This window comes from Globicephala melas, chromosome 14 (genome assembly GCF_963455315.2).
Source record: "Globicephala melas chromosome 14, mGloMel1.2, whole genome shotgun sequence".
In the NCBI taxonomy this organism is placed as follows: domain Eukaryota; kingdom Metazoa; phylum Chordata; class Mammalia; order Artiodactyla; family Delphinidae; genus Globicephala; species Globicephala melas.
Window position 1 is genome coordinate 86,342,298 of NC_083327.1, and position 8,890 is coordinate 86,351,187.

Here is an 8,890-nt window from a genome sequence, read left to right on the forward strand (position 1 = left end):
AGTTTTTCAAATGTTTCTTTGTCAGATGTCAATAAAAGTCTTGTTTTATTGATGATGACTAAAGTGAGTGAAAGCTCACGCCCTTTGTATTTCATATTGACAGTAACCAGGCCCCAGTTGTGCTGACCTTGGTCCTGCCCCGATGGCCGCCACCTGCCTCTGCCCCTCGCCCCTCGCCCCTCTTTCCTCGCTCCCCGCCCCAGCGCCGCACAGCACCTGCGAGCTGCCAAGGTGGGTCCTGTCTGGGGTGTATCTGCCTCTCCTTGTCTGGATCGTCCTTCCCGCAGAATCCTGCCGGGCTGGCTTGCTTCCGTCTCGTTCTCAGAGAAGCTCCAGCCGGAAGGGGATGCCCGTTGTCCCTCCCGTCACTGTCACGTTTGCCCTGTGTATTTTCTTCATCTCTCATTGCTGTCTGAGGTGCGCTGGGTTATCATCCGTAAGCTCCGTTGGAGCAGGGACTTTGTAAGCAGTGTGTATCCCTGGTGCCTGGAGCGGAGGTCAGCCCCAGTACGTGCCCGGGGAGGATCCAAGGCAACCACATGCACAGATCCAGGGGTCTGGGAAGCACAGGCTGGGGCTGGGCAGCTGCCGCCCGAGGACGACACGGTACGCTTTCAGGGGGACAGCCATCCTTACCCTGAACCCAGGGAGGCACCCGCTTCAAGTCTGAGGAGTGGCTCAGGGACAGCGGGCCTGGCTGCCCCGCCCCCCCCCAGGCTGGTCGGAGCATTGCTCCTGACGGACGTGGGCAGGCCTCCTGTCTGCGGCTCAGTGTGGACACTGGCACAGGACAGCAACGGGGTTCGAGGTTGTGCACTGACGGCCCCGTTGGATGTGCCGGAGGGCAGCGCTCACCTGGGGAAGAGCACGCCCCACGGCCCAGGTGCAGACCCTCCTGGACTAGGCCTCGGGCTGCCTGGGACCCCACCTGGTCTCTGCCCTTGCACGCTAACCCACGCCGCCCTCCTGACACGGTCTACACTGCCAGCCCCCATTGTACGAAGGGGCGTATTTGGTGGAAACAAGTGCAGAGGAAATGAGGGCAGCCACTCTCCTGGGTCATCCACGCTGGACGGAGGAGGAAAGTGAACAGCATGTGACAAAGGCTGAGATGAACCAGCAGAATGGCTTTTCTTGGGGGAAACGATTCAGAGAACAAAGTAATTTTAAAGTAAAAACCTAATTGAACTACTTGAGATTTGAGACCGTTTGTACCCACAAAAGGCCGCTATGAAAAAGGGGCAGTCAGAACGATCTTTTAAAATCAATTATCTTCGGCTGCGTTGGGTCTTCGTTGCTGCGCACGGGCTTTCTCTAGTTGTGGTGAGCGGGGGCTACTCTTTGCTGTGGTGCGCGGGCTTCTCATTGCAGTGGCTTCCCTTGTTGCGGAGCACGGGCTCTAGGCGTGTGGGCTTCAGTAGTTGCAGCACGCAGGCTCAGTAGTCGGGCCTCACGGGTTCTAGAGCGCAGGCTCAGTAGTTGTGGCACATGGGCTTAGTTGCTCCGCGGCATGTGGGATCTTCCCGTACCAGGGCTCGAACCTGTGTCCCCTGCCTGCATTGGCAGGCGGATTCTTAACCACTGTGCCACCAGGGAAGCCCCCAAAATGATTTTTGATTAAAAAATTGTTGCGCCAAGTCATTCGGTGGACGGATTGAATGATGGGATAATGCAAAAAAAAAAAAAAAAAAATTAGTAACCTCAAAGGTAAAGAACTCCCTGCACGTGTAGCAAAAAGACCAAGGTGGAAACAGAATGGTCAGGAGATGCGGACAGAGGATTGACTAAGGACTGCAGCAGCTACGTGTCCATCCACAGGGTTAAAACTGAGGCAGGAGACATGGGCAGGAACGTGCACAGGTTCAGAGACACCTGAGTGTCTGGATGAGTGAAAGCCAGGCCCACAGCTGGGTGGATCCTGCTTAGTGATCATTTTAAAGGAATGAGAATGAAATTGCCTGACCGGCTGCTACAAGTAATAGAGCAATAACTACAGAGTTAGGAGGGAAAATGAATTTTGAGCATAGAATTTCTACCCTGATGGAAAAAAAAAAAAGCAACCTTCCTGCCTTGTCGGAAATGGATCGCAAAGCAAGGTAAGATGGGTCTGGCCTCTCACGTGGCATCAGGCTCACGTCACGTCTCCGCGGGGCAGTCTGTGCTGCTACCGGCAGTGGGAGGGGACTTGTGGACCCCTCCCCATCTTCTGGAGCACACTGGGCCTTTACCAGGGCTTTGCCTCTGCAGAATGGTAACTCTGGGTAAAGTCGGGCCTGCTTCCCCGGAACCAGGAAGGAGAAGAGAGGGCAGGGGGTTCCCGGGCCTGCATCTCAGGGTGGATGGAGAGGAATAGGGACAGGGGAGCAGCAGGATAGAGGTGTCTGGGCCATGCCTTATATACAGGGGTCATTTTGGATATTTTCACCTGAGTTTGTTGTTTTGGCAATTTATGAAATCTTACAGTTTGATAATGAAATTATTTTTCCCGTAAATGTTTAATTTTCAAACCCTTCTAGTTGCTAAAAGCCAATTTGGGCATGTTTTATAAATCACTAGACTATTGGATATGGACCTTAAACTCTCTTTTAAATCATTTATAGTTTGTAAAACTGAATGGTAGCTCTTCCGAAATGGAAATTTTTGATGAATGAGTTCCCTTTTTACTTCAGGCATTTAGCATTTCTCTCCCCTTTCTGTCTCAGTCCATGTGATGTGTGATTTTTTATCTGATCTTCTGTTGAAATTTTGGTATACAGAATGCTGTGCTGCGCCCACCATCCTTAGTCTGGTGTTGGGTCTCGATGGCAGGCGCTCCTGCAGCCCCAGGTGCGTTGGCTGTTTGGCTGGGGTGCCATCTTCCCTGACCCCTCTTCCCCATTGCACACACCTGGGCTACGCTTACCCTTTCTCCTCTTTCAAGGCCCAGGTTAGAGGAAGCAAGTGTTTTGTCTCCTTCGTGTGCCAGGTACTTGTCATCTGTCCCTTTGACTCCCTGCACATCCCGTTGTGGGGGAAGTATACCAGAATTCCAGCCGATGTTTACAAACGTTTAAGGTGCTGGGTGCCAGGTGCTGTGCCGGTGCGCGCACGCTCTGTGCACAGCCGGCAACGGGGACTTGGGAAATACCACATCTGTGCCACCGCGTGCTGCTCACGGGCCCTGTGAGAAGGTTACAGCAGGACCACCAGAAAGATGATGTCCGAGATGATCTTTGGACTTCGGTTCCCTGGAAACTGGTGGGCTGATGGGTTCTGCCCAGGGTTGCCGGACTCACGGGGAATGAGCCAAGGGCCCTTCTGAGGAGGAAGGGTGTCACCAGCAAGGAAGTGTGGGGCAGCAGAGGTGCAGGGGGTTGAGTAGCAGACGGGTTGGGTGTACATGTTGCAACCACTGCACAGATCAGGATCCTGGACACCTAACTTCCTGGCTGAGTGCTGTCGGGCAAGTTATTTATTATCAATGTTCTCAGTTTGCTCAGTACAAGGGGGAGTGAATACTGCCTGACCGAACGGGGCGGTTGTTGTGTAACATAAGTAACGTATGCAGAGTGTTGAGCAGTGTTCTTGGCAAATAATACTCAGTAAATATTAATGGTTTTTTTTACTAAGAAGGTAAGAGTCACGGGACGTAGTTTAACTTGGATGTGGAGGGAGGAGAAGAGAGAGTGCCTTGGGTAATGGCAGATGAATTTCTGTTCCTCTCCCGAGGCCTGATTCAGATGCCACTTCCCACCAAGCCTTCTTCCCCCCACCTCGAGCTACCCGCAGTGTAACGTGTTCATGGTCTGGGTTTTCCTTGTGTCCCCGTCAGTGGTGTCCCAACGGGGGTTTCTAGCTGTGACTGCACACCACTTAAAGGAGACCTGGTGTGATAATGGAATGAAAAACACCCAGACTGTTTGAAAAGTCACAGTATGCCATAAAAATTTATATCAACTATGATTTTAACACCCCAAAATGTGTTGTAGTTCCTTTCACAAGAGAATTATGGGATTAAAAAGTAATTTCTTAGTGCACTACAGGCTGAGCTGTTAAGGGTGAGGTTCAAGCTTGAATGTACAGGGTGAGCATCTTTGTTCAGTCTTGCTGCTGGGGGTCTGTGTGATGAAGATGATGGAACATCAGAAGTTATCCCGAGTTAAAAGCTAATTGTAACAGGATACTTTCTCAGATCGTACCAAACGTAGTAATTCATGAGTTAGATTTTGAATAGAAATAATCACTAGGCTCTTGTATTATTCGATAACCCAATGAATGAAGAGGAGTGCCTCATATAAATACACTGTAAAAACATTTAGATTTACTACTGATTTGACACAATATATTGATGCAGACCATATTAACACTATGATATGCTGTATGACAAGAACATTAATGAAAAACTGATGAATGGACATAATTAAAAGAGAGCATGTATGTTACTAAAATGTTACTAGTCACTGAAAAAAAATTGAAACGCTATAAATTCCAAACCCATGTGAAAAAAGAACTCGAAAAAGTTTTCCAAAATTTGACAGTTCTAAAACTTACATGCATGACGTTTCCAAAATGAATTGTAATTGAACTCATCCATCGATGAAACTCTTAAAATATGTCAGTAATTGAAAAACCATTTTGATCAGTCATCCTAGAGTAAAATTATTTTTTTATCTCCATAGGAAGATGTTTTTAAGTCATTCTGATATGAAGAGGTGATATCAGAAAGTGTGCCGTTAAAGCAATGTAGGAAAAATGTATTACAAAAATACAGCAGTTAATGAAAATATTTATTTTCCTGTATTTTGCGATGTTTGTGGTATTTGTCAGATTTATTTATTTTTTATATTTTTATCATGCCAGCAGTACCTACTTATTATTGTTCATGAATGGTCAAAAGACTTACAAGGCTCCTTACTATTAGTATAACCACACATACGAAATATCACTTGGTGACATGGAGTGAAAAGGACAGTTTCATATATATTAAAAAAATACATACACATGTTCTCTCAAAGGCTCACCACTCACCGCTACAGAAGCAGGAAGCATCAAGCTGCAGGAGTTCCAGTATACATGACAAGTTGAAACATCTCAAGCGGAAAAACTGCACTTCAATTGCAAAAATAAAGTTTCTTCAAACATTTTGATCTGAGCTCAAGCAAAGCAAATAATGAACACCAATGAGTTTTATACTATTTAACGCACTTTAAAACAGAAAAGGACCAACAGATGCAAAAGTCCTGAAAATGTAGAGGTTATTTATAGGAATGAACAATGCATTTCATCCAAAAAAAAAGTCTACAGCAGACGTGTTTCATCCTGGCTCTCAAATATTTGAGAATCATAATTTACTATATTCAAACAGCAAGTTAAGCCAGAACAAAATGATAAACAGAAAACTCATGACTTCAAACAAGGCATTATTGTCCTTGGTTTCCTTAGTTTCACCAGTGCAAGAGCGTCATTCACCTGAAAGATCGTGAGTCACAATTAAGAGCACTGGTACAGAACGGCTTCCTTTTTTCTTTAAAAAGTGCCACATCTCATTTAAACAACAACAACACACAATGCTAATGAAAGACCGTTTGTCTCCATCTCTTGTCAATGAGGAAAGGCCAGAGTGATTTTTTTTTTTTTTTTTTTTTTTTGCGGTACGCGGGCCTCTCACCGCTGCGGCCTCTCCTGCCGCGGAGCACAGGCTCTGGACGCGCAGGCTCAGCGGCCATGGCTCACGGGCCCAGCCGCTCCGCGGCACGTAGGATCCTCCCAGACCGCGGCACGAACCCGTGTCCCCTGCATTGGCAGGCGGACTCCCAACCACTGCGCCACCGGGGAAGCCCCAGAGTGATTCTTTGATTCCAATTCGAAATGGTGTTCACTGGCCAATGCCTAAGGCCTCCAATTTGGAGGAGTCAGGCTGAGCGTTTCTCAGACGTCGTTGTGCTCCTAAGACAGGACTGTCAGTTATCAGTCTCAAGTGGCTGCTGGGGAGCTTGAAGGCGTGTGCAGTTGCACGTGCCATTTCATACTTAGTCATCTGTTCATTGCCGGACCAGTGAAAGGTTCCGTTAACTGATGGATCCAGCATCCTCTTCTGTGATAACTGACGCACACAGTGCCACATCTTTGACGTGTGTGGGGAACCGCTGCTGCCGGTGGTCGCTGTTCGCAGACTTGTTGCTGAACTGCACTTTATCAAACATAACGGTCACGGCACTTTCCTCAAGCTTTTTGACTTCTCCGTACAGGACAGGAATTCTCAAAACAGCAGCTCCTAGATTGTTCTCGAGGATGGCCCTTTCTCCTTCTAGTTTTGTTCTGCCATAAAGATTTAGGGGACTTGGTACGTCTTCCTCTCTCTAAGGTGGGCTTGTTCCAGCAAAAACATCATCGGAGCTAATGTAGATTAGAAATGCTCCGACCGCAGCTGCGTTCTTCACCGAGTTCCCGGAAGCATCGACGTCAGGTTGCGAAGCAGCATCCGGCTGATTTTCGACAACATCTGGCCTCTCTCTGCTGCACAATGTACTAGGACACGGGGCTGAAAGTCATAAGTGATGTGATGAACTGCTTCAGACTCCAAGAGATTAAGCTGCTCAGATTTTGGTCTTGCTCTTCTAAAACCACAGCCGACGGCATGCCGATTATTCTGCTGAAATTCTGCTAAATTCTTAGCTCTGCCAAGAAGCCTGGTGGCACCAGTAATCGGAACCCGCCAGTTGGGGCTGCTAACTTCCTCCTCCACCAAAGGGCAGTTCACGGGGACAAGGTGGATACAGAGCTCCGTCTCCCGCCCGCCGTGCCCGCCGTGTTGGCGTCGCCGCAGACTCGTTTTCACTCCAGCGCCCTCGGCTCTCCTCCCCTAGGTCCGGGCCGGCCGATCTGTCAGACTTTTAAAATTTATAGTTTGCTGGGCTCTTGTGTCTCTTCAGAGTATGTATGTTTATAGCTAGCTTTGTATAGGCCATTTCGTATCCCTCCTCTAGCAGAAGGTAATCCCAGATGTTACGGGCTGCTAAGCGAGGCCCTGCCCTAGTCAGTAGGCTAGGAGTCTAGCCAACGGAAAACAGTGGAGACGGAAAAACAGTTTAAGTCTGTTATCAAGGAGCGTTGGTCATTGAAAATATGTAGGCATCTGAAATTTGAGCAGATTCTGTAGATCAAATGAGAAATATTGAAAGTTTCTTCATGAAACTCGAATCCTGAGAACCTCTGGTGGGAGAGTCCGCAGTGCCGTTGGCACCCGTCTTCTCCCCGTTCTCACAAGCCTTCACGCAGCGGGCATGCGGCCTGCTGGCTACCCGTCCAGAGGGACACATCTGGTCGTCTCCCGGGCATCACGCCTGCTCCAGGGGTTTCAGCGTCACAGAGGCACTCGGCAGTCTGCTGCCGTCAGCTGCTTGTTTGTACCCTCTGGTTCAATGGCAAGCTTCCTGGTTGCAGACAACAGTCTCAGTCTATCCCTAACTTAGACAGAAATGCAGTTTCTTGGAGAGATACAGGATGGAGAATCAGGCGTCAAACCAGCCAGGAGCCTAGGAAGATGGGTAAAGAAACAGCCTGGTGGTACCGCAGCAGGATTTTTATTTTTTAATTTTATTTTTTCCGTAACGTCATATGGAAAAACCCGAACAAACTTCTTGGCCAACCCTATACGTCTTGGATGCTCAGTTGTTCGAGCACCAGTGGAGAAAAAACTATCCCTTCTCCACCGAACTGCCTTTACTCCTTCATCAGAAATCAGACTGTATTAAATTTGACCTTTATAAAGACCCCTCCCTGAAAGTTTCTCAGCCAGCAAGACTGTTTAGTACATGCCAGAGAAATGTAAGGAATGATAGATGTATTCTCATTTGTTTTTACTTGCCTCTTAAAACGATTTGCATTGGCAACTGTTACTAATAACCACCATTCATAGTAATAGGCAAAAACAGCTGAAGACAACCTTTGCAGTTGGTGGAGCGCTCTCCCAGGAGGATGGGCGTTCACCAGGCAGGAACTTTGTTTCAGTCACTGCCGTCCCTTTAGGTCAGTGACAGATGCTCCCAACAGCTCAGGGGGAATTACTTATTCCTCTTTTACCGGTAAGACTGTGTAAGTTGTAGAGGTGGGACCTCAGCATTTTCTGACAGGATGAGCAGGGCTTCTATCCACCAGCAGAACCAGGACGTAGTTCAGAGAGCGAGTTGTGGAGTCTGAGGAGTGGGGCTGCTCGCTGCAGACACATCGGGTACTGATTTGCATTGAAGTTTTGGTTGAAATCTGTACAGTGGCCTAGACCTGATTCTGATGGTGGCGAGGGCCGGAGTGGACATACCTTGGTAATTTTTCCACGCCCATGGTTATTTGTGTTGTCCTGAAAGTCGAGCTGGGGTTTCCTGGGTAGGGACTGATTATCCCTAAGAGCGATAACCAGATTTGTTTCCTTTGCTCTAGTGTTTCCCCTTCTGTGGTGAGGTGGTGAGGGCCAGATTGCTGTCACCTTACCCCTTTCGGGGGTCTGTACTGTAGGTGAGAAACCCTGAAATAAGAATCTGCAGGCTTATAGGCACATTGTTCCTCTCTCCTCCTGAGAGAGGGAAAGCAACTTGATTCTCCCAGTATAAGTAAATCCTCCTCAGGGAGAAAGGGGGAAGGCTCCTGGGTTCTTACTCTTTGGAATGTAATTCAATGTCTCCAGGAGGAGAGATTGCTGGAATATCTCCATGGCTCCAGGGCTTCAAACCCTTTTGAAATGTAAGCACAGATCATGAGAAAGGTGAATCTCTATTCAGTGAAGACCTGCCCTTTGTCCAAGGTCCCAGTAAAATTTGTTCCGTAAGCCCTAACCATGCAGAAATATAGAAATACTTTTTCTGCAGCCTACAGTCCCACACCCAGTTGCTGGTTGTAACTCACCAAAGAACAAGCT

General features: G+C 48.1%; 1 pseudogene; it reads right to left on the bottom strand.

The window, feature by feature from the left end:
• Nucleotides 1-5,549: 5,549 nt before the first annotated feature.
• LOC115851207 (methionine adenosyltransferase 2 subunit beta-like) lies at nucleotides 5,550-6,618 on the bottom strand (annotated as a pseudogene).
• Between the last annotated feature and the right edge of the window lie 2,272 nt (nucleotides 6,619-8,890).